Below are 13,134 nucleotides of genomic sequence, written 5' to 3'. Positions count from 1 at the left end.
CCTAAATTTTATGCTTTTGCATTAGGTTTTGTCACCCTTAATCTTTTCTAGACATCTGAATTTCAGTTTCTGGAGGGAAGAAATAACAAAGATATGTGTGTCTTAATCCTAGAATATTTATTCATATACTTCATGTAATTAAGCAGGGGCTTCCTCATCTCAGACAATGTGGCAGCAGAATAATAAATAGAATATAAATTATAGTTCAGCTCTTGGGATTAGTGAATTCAGCTATGCAAATAAAAAATGAATTCACAACATCTGCTAAAGATTTGCATTACAACGGTTTTGCATCATCTTACTTGAAGCTGATGTTCTCATTCCCTTGATAAAGAATGTAAAAATATATTTATTTAAGATAACGCTAAAAATAACATATTAGAAATATGTTAGCATCAATCAGACAAGCAGCCCTATCGCATGAACATTTGTCTCTAACTCTGTAAATGTTTGTACTTACCTCTTGACAGGTAGGCCTTCTCCATAGCTAACTGCCTCTTCATGCTTGGGCACTCCACAAACATGCACACAGAGCAGTAAAATGCTTCACCGTACACAGAATATATGGACTGTAGAACAAATTTAATTCACTTTATCAACCTGCTAATTTGGTTTTATATAACACAGCGATGATGTAAAACTGGTGTGTAATGAAGCTAGTTTCCCCTCTCCACAGATGTAGCCATGTGAAAACAGGGTATTGAATTTAAAGTTCTGCAAAACTAAAAGGTCTGAAATCACAGAAAATCAAAAGGTACCGTGTGGTTTTTTTTTGTTTTTGTTTGGTTTTGGTGGGTTTTTTTTGTGTGATTTTTTTTTTTTTTTTAATTTTTTATTAACAGAAACCAGATTAAAGTAATGCCTGGGAGCAGGAGTCAAAAGGTGATGGAACAGATGGGTAAATTTTTGCCCTTTCCCACCACAGAGAAAAAAGCTTCTCTGCGAGTCTGAAGCCACATCTCACTACTCAGACTACAGGAAATTAGAAGATACCTTATGAATCCTTTTTTTTAAAAAAATCACACTACAAAGCAAGAGTTTTGGTGATTATCACAGTATTATGCACTTGATCTCCAGGAAATGTGGTGCTGGACCTTACCAACAGGCCAAGTTTGAGTAGGTCAAGATAGAAAGTCAGCCTTCAAGGGGCACAGGACAAAGTCCTGTCTTCTGGTCTACAGATCTGTAGGCACAGTGGTGGGCATGATCCTACAAGGGGGTGAAATTAGAAGACTTTGAAATGGCAGTCAGAGAAGCACATGCTTAGGCCCAGCTCCTGTCCCAGTGATTGTAACCCTGGAATCACATGCCTGAAATAACTGAAAACAGGTTGTGTAAAAGCAAAGTGACTTATAACTTATTCTGAAAAATACACAAGGCCTTTTCAAAAATGTGATGTGATACTGAGTTGAAATACCAAAGTGGGCTTATACACTTTCCCACTTGGTCTCCTGGAGGGGTTGCTACTTCATTGGCTCATTGTTTGTCAAGAAAGCACTTCCCAGCTCATTTGGAAATATACCAAGATACACATATAGTGCAGAAGAGATAGCAAAACCAGAGGAAAATGTAAAATTTGACATTAACGGGAATTAGGATTGAATTTGATGTTCCACCTAGATTATGCTTTATTTCTTCCTTGCTTTTGTTTTTTCTCTTCTGTGCAACCTTGACTCAGCCAAAGAGTAATGGAAATATATAACATCCTTCCCACAGTGCTCCCTAGTAGCTCAGACAAGGTTCATTGTGAATATGGGGATGTATTTTAGGACCTTTTTAAACCATACAGTTAAATAGCCTCTCTGGAAGATCATCCCTATCTCTATGCTCTTCTGTGGGAGCTTCCCTTGTGCCCTCTGAATCCTGTGGGTAGTATCAGTCTGGGTAATAGGGATTCTCCTGGCTCTGAATTCTGTAATGGTTAGAAAAAATGTACACAAGCAACATTTTTCAAGATGGACTAAAGCTGTTCCATTGGCATACTGGACCAGATTCTGCTCTCATTTACTGTGGAGTAGAGCAGGAGTAATTCTGCTAAAACTGATGATGTTAAATGTTGGTCTAAGAAAAAAAGCAAAGTAAGATCAAGTGATTAAGGTATGTAAAAGGATTTTACATGCACGCTTGCATAGGATTTTCTGTTTGCTCTCAGATGCCACCAGTATTAACTGCCTACTATTATTCAGTCTGACTAGGAAATCTAGCTTTAGAAAGTCTCATTCCAGGTTCTTCTGCTGAAGATTAAATGGTTGCAAAGAATATTAAGATGTGGATAAGGAGAAAAAGGGTGCCATAAATGTCTGAGTTGAGTGGAAAGAATTTAACAGCTGCAGAACCACAGAAGGAAAAAACAGCAGGAGAGGCACAGTTGGTTTTGAGTGTGGGGCAGGCTGGACTACATTCATACAAGTCCTATAAGCAGAATAAAAAATAGTCAGAACCAACTCATTATATTTTTCTAGGCACTGAAAGCACACAGTTATATTTAATTAATCAATGAATACAAAGGAATTATTTTAAATCTAGCCATGTGACAATTTGCACCTTAATTAGATAATTCAAAGTTCCTGCATAGTGCCATTAGCATAAACTAATGTGTTGCATACTTACTTCTTTAAAATGTTTATTTTAAAGATAGGCTGTTTGTATTAATTTAAGAGGTCTATTAGTCTAACATGCATTTTCCTAAAAGGGTTTAGATGTATAAGGATTAGTGAAGATATTAGCAGTTCATAATATTTTCTTTTAACAGGTTTATTTCTATGGCATGCATTTAACAGAACTTCTTACTACCATATATAAATCTACGTCCATTATCTTTGTCATTATGTGATGTCAGCAAATTATGAAGTACTCAATAATTATTTTTGTTGAAACATCAAGGTTCTGAGATAATTTAATGTTATTAGCTGCTTGTTATAGGCACACAGAATTCAGTCAGCTTGTGAGATATGGGTCAAGAACTTTCAATATTCCTATTTGTACACAAACATAATTTTATCTCTTTTTATAATCCAGGCTTTTAGATGGAATCCAATACTGTGGCAGGTATTTTAGTGCTCTGTGGGAACATTTTTCCATGTTTAGAAACAGCACAAGCTTTTAAACTCACAGATGTAAACTCTGCATAGATATTATGACGATATCATACAGTAACAGTGTTATTTAGTGATTTAATAAATGTTTAATTAACTCTGAGGGACAAGAAATGTCAAATGCTAGTAGAAACCGAATGTCAATCCAGAGGTACCAAGGGTGGCACTTAACTCTGGAAATTAAATAAACATTTTAAAATTTCACAGAACCTTCCTAAAAAATAAAATAAAATAAAATAAAATAAAATAAAATAAAATAAAATAAAATAAAATAAAATAAAATAAAATAAAATAAAATAAAATATAAAGCAACCCACTGGAACTGCAGAAACATTTCAGCCAGAATTATGTCTGTGTGTGTGTGTGTAACAGATTTATCATTGCCTAAGAAAATGAACATAGCCAGGAAAAAGAAAAAGGCAAAAGAAAATAGGGCAGGAAAATGCCTTGCATACCCCTAGTAGTAGAGGGAGAACAATAATCTGAGATTCTCTTTGGAATAGCCTAAAAGCTAGGACATTCTCTATTGCACAAAATAATAAACTCCCTGTAAGATGCTCCACTGAGTTTTATACACTTTATACTAAATGTAATATAAATAATGCTAGAAGATTATTCAGATTTCACAAGTATTTGGAAGTTAGGAACTACCAGATTTAAAACTGACCATGTCACCTTTATTTCCCTGTAGCTCTTTATTTTATTACCTAATTGCATCTCCGTGCTCAAGGGACCCCTTTTCACGTTGATCCTGCAGAACCCTAAGTACATGACAGAGATGAATAATTCAACTGGCTTCAGTGGAATAACACAATAGTTTACACCCATTTATAAACACTTTAGCAAATGAAGATTGCATTATAAAACTCAGAACATGCCCAGAAAACAATACTGATGGTATTTGCCTTCCCAGGTAACCATTACATGTGAAGGAGTCCTGTATTCCTGGAGGTGGCTAAACACCCTCCCGCTGTTATGAAATAAAGAATTAATTCTTTATTTTTCATTGCTTGCATGCACAGCTTTTGCTTTCCCTATTAAAGTGTCTTGATCTCCACCAATGAATTTTCTAACTTTTGCCCTTTCAATTCTTTTCCCCATCCCAATGGGCAGGAAATGAGTGAGTGGTTGTGTGGGACTGAGCTGCCCACTGGGGTTAACCCATGACACTTCTTTCTAGAATATGATGATTATCAAAACTGTCAGAGACATAGTAATTTTGAAAATCAGGGGTTTAGAGTTTGTAGATGACCTTCATTCTTCACAGGAAATAAGTTATTACATGTTTCTGAATTTGGGTTTAAGGTGCCCTCAAAACTGATGACTTCAAAATACTTCATTTACTCACTTTTTCTTGCATTTTAAAAGAAAGACAAACAAAAATTATTACCCTCATTCAGAAATATCACTTCCAGCTCTAGGTCTGAAGCAACAAGCTACATAACAGCGAGATTGCCATTTGGTATAAAATGATATCATTACATCTACTTTAATAGAATATTGCTTTTTAACACCAGTCAGATTATGTCTTGCTCTCCTTGCAAGAATTTAAGATATGGCACATATCAATTCAGTGCTCTATGAGAAGACTGATGATATTATTGTATAGTAGACAATAAAGCTAAATGGGCCAGTGTGATGACCTGTCACTTTGCAGTCTACTCAGTTCATCATTCTCACTAATTCTCTGCGTAACTTGCTCATGTAACTCGGAAATAGTTTGCTACACTTTTTTAATTCACAAATGATATATTATAAAGTATCATCACTTCCCCACATTGAAGAGGAAAAAAAAAATTGAGAGGAAAGACAGAAAGAAAAAATAAAGACCAAAAAGCTTCTGGACAAATGGGAGTTCGGATATGCAATGATGAGTCCCATGAGTCCCACACAAGATTCACAAACATAAACAACACATCTGTGCAATACAGCATCAGCTAATAGTACAAATTTGATCAAAAGATTAAAATAGCTCTTAATAATTACTTCATGTCAGTTGCAGGAGGATAGACATTACTTGATAAAGCAATGATATTAGCATGGACATAAACTTTCCTGAGAAAAAAGGAATCTCTTCAGAATGATCTCCAAGCAAAGTCAATTGTCTAGATGAATTAGTAACAATTAAGTGCTCTGAAGACGTTTTTGATCTAAAGTCCCCTATTAGAACATTTCTGTACCAATGAATGCTGCCCTGAGTAGAACTGCAGTTTTCAGGATCTGCAGTTAAGTGTAACTTCTAAGAAGAATTTCATCTAAGAAGAACTTCACACTGAAATCAGAGAAAAACCTGTAATTAGAGCAGGCTTTGAACATACTTGTTTCACTGTCACTGCTATGATTACCATAAGAATACATTATCATTGTGTTCCTTATCTTCCTTCCTAATATTTCCTATTAAAATGGATGTTTTGCCATCTTTTTAAGTTATTTTAAAACAAAAATTAATCAGAATGTTAACTCTTTTTAACATTCTGTTTTCAAAACATTAAAATCTTAAGAGATTATTTTTAATTGAGAGAAGAGAACAAGGTTAGCCAATGAAAAGGAGTGAGAAGAAGGAGAATAAGAGGTGAAGAAGGGGAAGAGGAAAAAGGAAAAAAAAAGAACAAGAAAAAGAAGGAATGAAGGAATAGAAAAAGAAAAACAGGCAAAAGCAAAAAAGAAAAATAAGGCAGTTCAAACTTTCACTTGACACCATTTTAACAGCACAAACAACTGCTTATAATCTAAGATGCATGTCTGCATATGCACAGGTAAATCTAAAGATTAGATTGATGCAATTTAAACTATTTTTAAAAAGAACTGCAAATAATAAATCATAATATTCTACTGATTTATCTCTTCTTGCAAAAACACTGTAAGAGATGTCTCTACCTACAGTCTTTATGTTTTCCTTCACAGTATGAAATTTTCTCTGCTGTTCCTTTAGCAGCAGCAGAAAGCAGGATGGGAACTCCAAGATGGAAAACAAGTGAGTTTAAACAGTTAAACCCAGAAAATGTAGTCTAGAAACATGAGAGACAGTAATGAAGTTCCAAGAAACACTCAAAAAGTGCAGAAAAAAAGAGAAATAATAACACACTAGCAGACAATTACTTGGGCTTTCTGAACAACATGGTTTTACTCATAGAAATCTTGCAATTCTCATCACCTAAGTGAAAGGCTCAATTTGCTTATCAGTTCACTTAATTCACAGAGGTTATCCAACAGCCCCGAAGGTTTGCCTCAAACTGGAAGGGAAGGGTAGCACAGATGTCTCATTTCAGAACCTGTGCAACTGGGCCTTGCAGTCTCCATTGCTAAACAGTGTCCCAGAAAAAAAGAAGTATGTGTGATGTGAACCTCAATACTTAAGGCAGTAAATCATAAATTCTTCCACAGGCAGAGCAAAGCACTGGGTACAGTTCAGCAATGTGGTGAAGTACATTAAAGAAAGAGAGAGGAAGAATTAATATTTAATCCAATTTACAAAACACTAACTGTACAGGAGTGTTTGTAGAGGAGGATGGTACCAATAAGATTTTTCAGCATGAGTGAAACAGAGCATCTTACTGCCTTATTTTTACCTGAACATTCCTGAACAGCTGTATTCTTGTACTTCACTGAGCAAGAAATATAAGCTTACCTCATTACTCTAGATGGGTCCTTGATCACTATCATTATTTTGAAAAATTTATATTCTAAATGGCTTTTACATGTCTTCCTTGAGCACCAAGTGAGGTGAATGACACAAAAGTCAGCCAGGATCCATTTTATTAATTGATGAAAAGAGATTAGGTTCTAGATATTAAGCTTGTACAATCAGGCTCTCTCTGTGCACCCGAGAGTTCTTGAGCCCTATTGTTCTACACTGGTAATAGAGCACACACTGACACATACTTTTTTACCATTGCACCAAATACCAAAACCATAACAAATTACTACATTCCTACTAAAGTGCTTTTTTGTATATCTTGGGTAGAATTATCCTTATTTTCAATAAGGTATCAAAATGATAAATGATGGAAAGAAACAGCCACCTGCAAACAGTTCCTAATTCCATGGTTATTTTACTGTTTTCTTTCTTCCAAAAAAGTGATTTTTCAGGATACTTTACCTATGTGTACAATTTGGGCTGCAAATTGGAAACTTTGAACTCTTCACAACATTGTTTGTGACACTGCCTTGACTTAAAAGCAAAGCTAGAATTTCAAAATCTAGTCACTGAGAACAATTCTGAAGGTATTAATACAAAGTAGATACGTAAACTTTTCCAGGATGCATGTTGTTCAAGGCTTTCAATTTTAATGATAAGGTTAAAACTGATTTCTGCCTCTATTCAAAGAGCTTTAGAAACTGAGCCAACACTGCACGCAAATTCAGTGCAAATTCACTGCAGCTGGAGTTGGCAAATCTGCAGAAATCACATATATCATTTCATAATTACACTGGTGCTGCCTGTTTTTATAGCATTTCATAGCATCTGACCTTATTAATTCCCATTTTTATTATATATTCAATGACAGTAACTGTCACGGCTTCCACTTAAGAACCAGAGTTTCCACAGAATTTCTCTTCTGATCAACAAACTTTGGTGATTGAGGGGTTCACCTAGCAGTTGTCAAGTTTTACTTTGATAATACAGAAGCAGAACTAGTAAATCCAAAAAAGACAGCAACAGAAATAATGATTAAGCTTTGTAGCCCAGGAAGAAGTGCTCTTGCAAAATATGACCTTTCCTTAGCTACTGTCTTTCTTTAGCCATCATAAGAGTTCAAATGTGACTCATAAATATATGTTAGAGATCAGTCATATTAATACCTAATTAGATATTAATAGAAATTTATTCAAATTAATCCAATGAAGAAATCAATGGTTCTGTCTGTATTAATAATAGAATATCTAGGTTTTCCAATATTCTATCCCTTTACTACAAAGGCCCCTAATTCAAACATTCTGTCTTTTTATTAGCCAGCAAAACAAAAATAAAAGGTTTTCAATTTTTTCATTAATTAATTTTTTTAACTCTGAACACATTGCCTATACAATAGGAGACACCCTAAGAGTAAATGCATAAAAACTACAGGCAGGGTGGAGAAGGGTAGCAATTCATTATCTTTTGGAAATTCAAGTTGGGATCTGGGCCACAAATTCTCTTTGATTTTGCACAGTGCTTTCAGATCTACCATTAATATCCATTACTTCTCAAGCCAGGTAAGCCTGGGAGAACTGCATAGTACATTCAGCTCTAGAAAAATGAGATTTCCTTGCATCGCTACTATAAAACACTTTGCAGCTGAGCTAAGCCAAGCTATGAACCACTCAGATGCATTCACTGAAACAGTCCATCAGAAGGACTCCAAGACAAACTGAAGGTGAAAATCTTACAGTTATGGGTAAATTTCTCACAGGCACCCAGATGAGGACATATTTTGCTACCTCGAAGTACTGTCATTCTTGAAGTGATAATTCATAGGGTCACACTTACCAACTATATCAAGATATCAGGATATCTTGTGTTTTACATGTGTAGGCCTGTTCTTCCCCCTTTGTGGCCACATGGTCAAATTGCTAGTTTTCATAACTCAAACCCTCTTCAAAAGAGAAAACCCACATCAAAATCAAGAGTTCTTAATAGTATGTAGCATTCACAAACACACAGCAGAGCATGACAGAATAAAGCAAAAGCTACATATATTTCCATTTCTTATAAAACATACCAGAAAAAATGAAGGTGTAGACATATTTCATTAATCTCTTGAGCTAAGAGGTGGAAACTGTCTATTTTTCTTTATCCCTCTGTGTTTTCTTGTTGGCAGCTGTCAAGGTCTTTCTCCCCAGAGTAATGGGGAGTAATGCCTTTGCCCCTTGGGGTAAGACAGGGGGAAGCTAAACATTTTCAGCCCAGGAAGAGCACTTGGTAAGAGCATTCACTTGTTTACAGCTTCCTACAGTGAATAAAGAACAATTCCTTCAACTTTTCCTGTGTTTTGTTTCCTAAGTCTTCTGTCCCCCCTCAGTATAATATTAAACAAATACACATTCCCTACTAAGAAAAACAAAACAAAACAAAACAAAACATCATCCTTACTCACTGTGACATCCCTCAGTATCTGAGTATGATGGCTCCTTCCAGATGTGAAAATACCACAGAAAGTGGAGACCCTACTGGTTGGTATATATTTCTGTACTCGAAGGTAATCAGCAAGCCTTCACTGTCTTTCAGATCTTACTCCTACTGATAATCTTTCCTTAATTATGAGGTTTTAACTAAGCCTCTAACTATCCAACTCTACCTAGTTTGTTTGTTTGTTTGTTTGTTTGTTTGTTTTTCCTTTTCGTCTTGGTTCCAGGATAGCTCAGAATAGAGTCTGCTCACATATACACCAGCATCACTGTGGCCTGTTGTGATCATTTCTTGTCATAACGGAAATTTTATATTTTACCTGTTTGTATGGTATTTGTATTAGTTTGGGACTGGGGTATCCTAAGTAAAATTTAAGTTGATGTCATTTTTTCTCTTTTGAAACTTGAAGAATAATAACCAGTAGCTTGGAGAAATAGATTTAGAGTCTTATGCAGCATCCTGACTGTTCTGCAAGAAGCTGTTTTTGGAAAGCCATTGCACTCAGTAGCTCAGTGCCTGTGCTCAAAGTCTGCCTGAACGCATACCAGCACAATCATGGCTGCCCACCTAAGGGCTGGCAATCACAGACCATTCTGAACCATGCAAAAGAAGTAAAAGAGCCATGATGGAGGAAAAATAATTGCAGAAATAGAGAATATCCTATTTTCCCAAGAATTGGAATGCTAGAAATACCAGTTTGACACCAAAGGAAACAAAAAAAAAAAAAAAAAAAAAAAAAAGGGAAAAAAGAAGGGTGAGAAAGTCTATCATCTTCTGGTCTATAAGCACATAAGGAAATCTGACAAAATCATTTCTTATTTCAATCAATGAATAGCAGGACAAGACCAGAGCTAGCCTGAACAAACAAAGCAAATCCAGTCTATAAGAACATTGCCAAAACTAATTAACCAGTTCCCAAAACCATCCTGTCCAGTCACTGAGGCAATATAGATGCAGTACAAATGATATTTTTTCAGAAAACTTTTTTAAAAAGTAGCTCGTAATCTCTGAATTCAATAAGGGAGGAATGGCTGGAGAGCTGCCAGTCAGAGAAGGACCTGGGGGGGTTGATTGACAGCCGGCTGAACAGGAGCCAGCAGTGTGCCCAGGGGGCCAAGAAGGCCAATGGCATCCTGGCTTGTGTCAGCAATAGCGTGGCCAGCAGGGACAGGGAAGGGATCTTACCCCTGTCCTCGGCACTGGTGAGGCCGCACCTCGATTCCTGTGTTCAGTTTTGGGCCCGTCACTACAAAAAGGACATTGAATGACTCGAGCGTGTCCAGAGAAGGGCAACGGAGCTGGTGCAGGGTCTGGAGCACAGGTCGTACGGGGAGCGGCTGAGGGAACTGGGGGGGTTTAGTCTGGAGAAGAGGAGGCTGAGGGGAGACCTCATCACCCTCTACAGCTCCCTGAAAGGAGGTTGCAGAGAGCTGGGGATGAGCCTCTTTAACCAAGTAACAAGCGATAGGACAAGAGGTAATGGCCTCAAGTTTCACCAGGGCAGGTTTAGACTGGATATTAGGAGGCATTTCTTTCCAGAAGGGGTTGTTAGGCGTTGGAATGGGCTGCCCGGGGAGCTGGTGGAGTCCCCATCCCTGGAGGTGTTTAAGAGTCGGGTCGACATAGTGCTGAGGGATCTGGTGTAGTTGGGAACTGTCAATGTTAGATTAATGATTGGACTGGATGATCTTCAAGGTCTTTTCCAACCTAGATGATTCTGTGATTCTGTGAACAAATCTTTGCTCTTTCTTACTCGTAGTCTATTGGCTAAAAAATATACAGCATCAAGAATTGACAGTATTTTTGAATTACAATTTAATACTATCATTTCTGATTAAAAATTTCACCATTTTCGGCCAATAACAGAACAAATTGCCACATGCTTGCACTATTTGAAACAAGAAGAAATATCCAAGTACACTGACTGTGAATATGAAGGTTAACTGCTCATGGTGAGTAAAATTAAGAATTCACATGTTCTGCTGTTCAAACTAAGATAAGCTTTGACCTGCATGATGGGAATGGCTACTTGTAGAAAGCCTTACAATGCTGACGATTTCTTTCAGTACTGCTGGGCCAAGAGCCCACAGTACACAAACCTAAAAATCAGTAGTGTCAAGAGACATATGTAGAGCAATTACTGCTAACTTCTAAATAGGTCTGGCATATACTCACAAGAAATATTAGAAAATTGACTTCATTTTCAGTGACACCATGGTAGCCCCACCACTGTTTAATTAATTTTATGTATAATAATGAAATTATTAGGACCTGGTGCAAACAGGTAAAAAAAAGAGGGGCTCAGCTGTAAAGAACCTATAAAGTTACTTTATTGTGGAGGAAAATGGATAAAGATGGACAGTTACAAAACTAGAATACTTTAAAATTATAGCATAAATGTTGCTGCCATCATATTGCTGGGGTTTGTTGCTACTCTTCTTTTACTATAATTATGGCAAATAAGTATTTATTGTGAGACACCAGGTGTCCTCTAAGACTTTTAGATAAAAATTTGGCTTTGGGATGTACTTGAAGGTGTGGAGGAAAAAGACTGAAATTACATTTGAATCTTCAAACATTATTGTATTGATATTTTAAAATAAAGGTTCTCCAAAAAAGACATCATGCTGGACTCATGCCTGTACTGTTAGAGTGAACACACGTGATACCATTCTCTGGCATTGAAGACAACTGAATAAAATTACCTTTTTACACATGGTTATTCTCTTTTATCCTCCAAAAGAAAGCAGTTACCTCCACACTGCCCACAAGGAATGGTCCCAGGTCTGTGCCAAGCCCCAACCTGTCTCTGGGAATTGCAGTGAGAAAAGCTAAGTGGCAAGGACCAAATCCCTGCCAGGAACCACTGTAAGGATTTAACAGTGACAAAGATTGTGATTTTGTGCTCATGTAATAGTCCCTTGAAGTATTCAATTCAGTAATACGGAAACAGCTATGCAGTGATTGCTCCTACCACTTCTGAATACGAAAGCAGCCTGCTTTTTCAAATCTCGTTATCTCCATCTTCTCAACCAGCCTGCACTTCCAGATTCATACTGCAAGATGAATGTTGGGATAGGACAGACATGGCTTACTTTTGAAACACATGGGATTATAAACTCCTATACCCCTGCACTTTTTGAATATTTTCAGAATTGCCAGAGGGTATATGATCCTGTCCAAGCAGTAATTTAATATCCACAACTTTTTCCAAGAAGGCAACTGAAAGTTTAGATGTGTGTAAGCAGCTGATACTCCCATGTTGTTTTTCAGAAGTAAAATAATACATAGGCCAGATCATGACTACTTGATAGATCAGTCAAAGAGTAGAACATGTAGAGAGGAGGAACATGTATTGAGTGCATAAGGCTGCTAACTGAACATCTCTTGGACAAGATGGTACACCTTCTCTCATGAAGCATTTGAGAATGTAAGTGAGCCCAAAACCCCAAAACTGAATTGAGGGATGGGGGAAAAGAGCTTGCCTTCAGCCAGAAGCAGTGACATGTATCTTTTTGTCTTTTCACATAAATTCAAAATGTCATTAGTTTCCAATAATTAAAAAAAAAAAAAAGAAAAAAAAATCCTATCATACGAAATACAAATACCGAACCCATGACACCTACATTGATAAACTTGAAAAATTACACTATTTCCCCTTCTGCTTTGTAATTACTTGGAGACAAGATGTAATATTTCTTATTTTATAAATATTGTAAGCAGCATAAATTATAAAAATATAATTATTTCATGAAGTTATATTTTTAAAATTGAATACATTTCATTGATGATCCTTATAAATAGATTTCCACAAAGTTCATGATTCCTTCAATTAAAAAATAACAAGCCTATACCCCTTGCTGGCAGACATAATTTTTTTCTAAAGAAAGTCTGAAAGAGTCATCAGCAAAACAACACTGCAAGTACTAC

At 36.4% G+C, this 13,134-nt stretch overlaps 1 protein-coding gene across 1 annotated transcript in view; it reads right to left on the bottom strand.

Annotated features, from left to right (window-relative positions):
- Positions 1 to 13,134, bottom strand: part of MYO16 (myosin XVI) — a 313,979-nt gene that overhangs the window by 73,289 nt on the left and 227,556 nt on the right. The gene's annotated exons all lie outside the window — the stretch shown is intronic.

This window comes from Athene cunicularia, assembly GCF_003259725.1.
Source record: "Athene cunicularia isolate RWA chromosome 1 unlocalized genomic scaffold, athCun1 chr1_part1, whole genome shotgun sequence".
Taxonomy (NCBI): Eukaryota; Metazoa; Chordata; class Aves; order Strigiformes; family Strigidae; genus Athene; species Athene cunicularia.
Note: the sequence above shows the minus strand (reverse complement) of the source record. Positions and strands in the feature narration are given on the sequence as shown.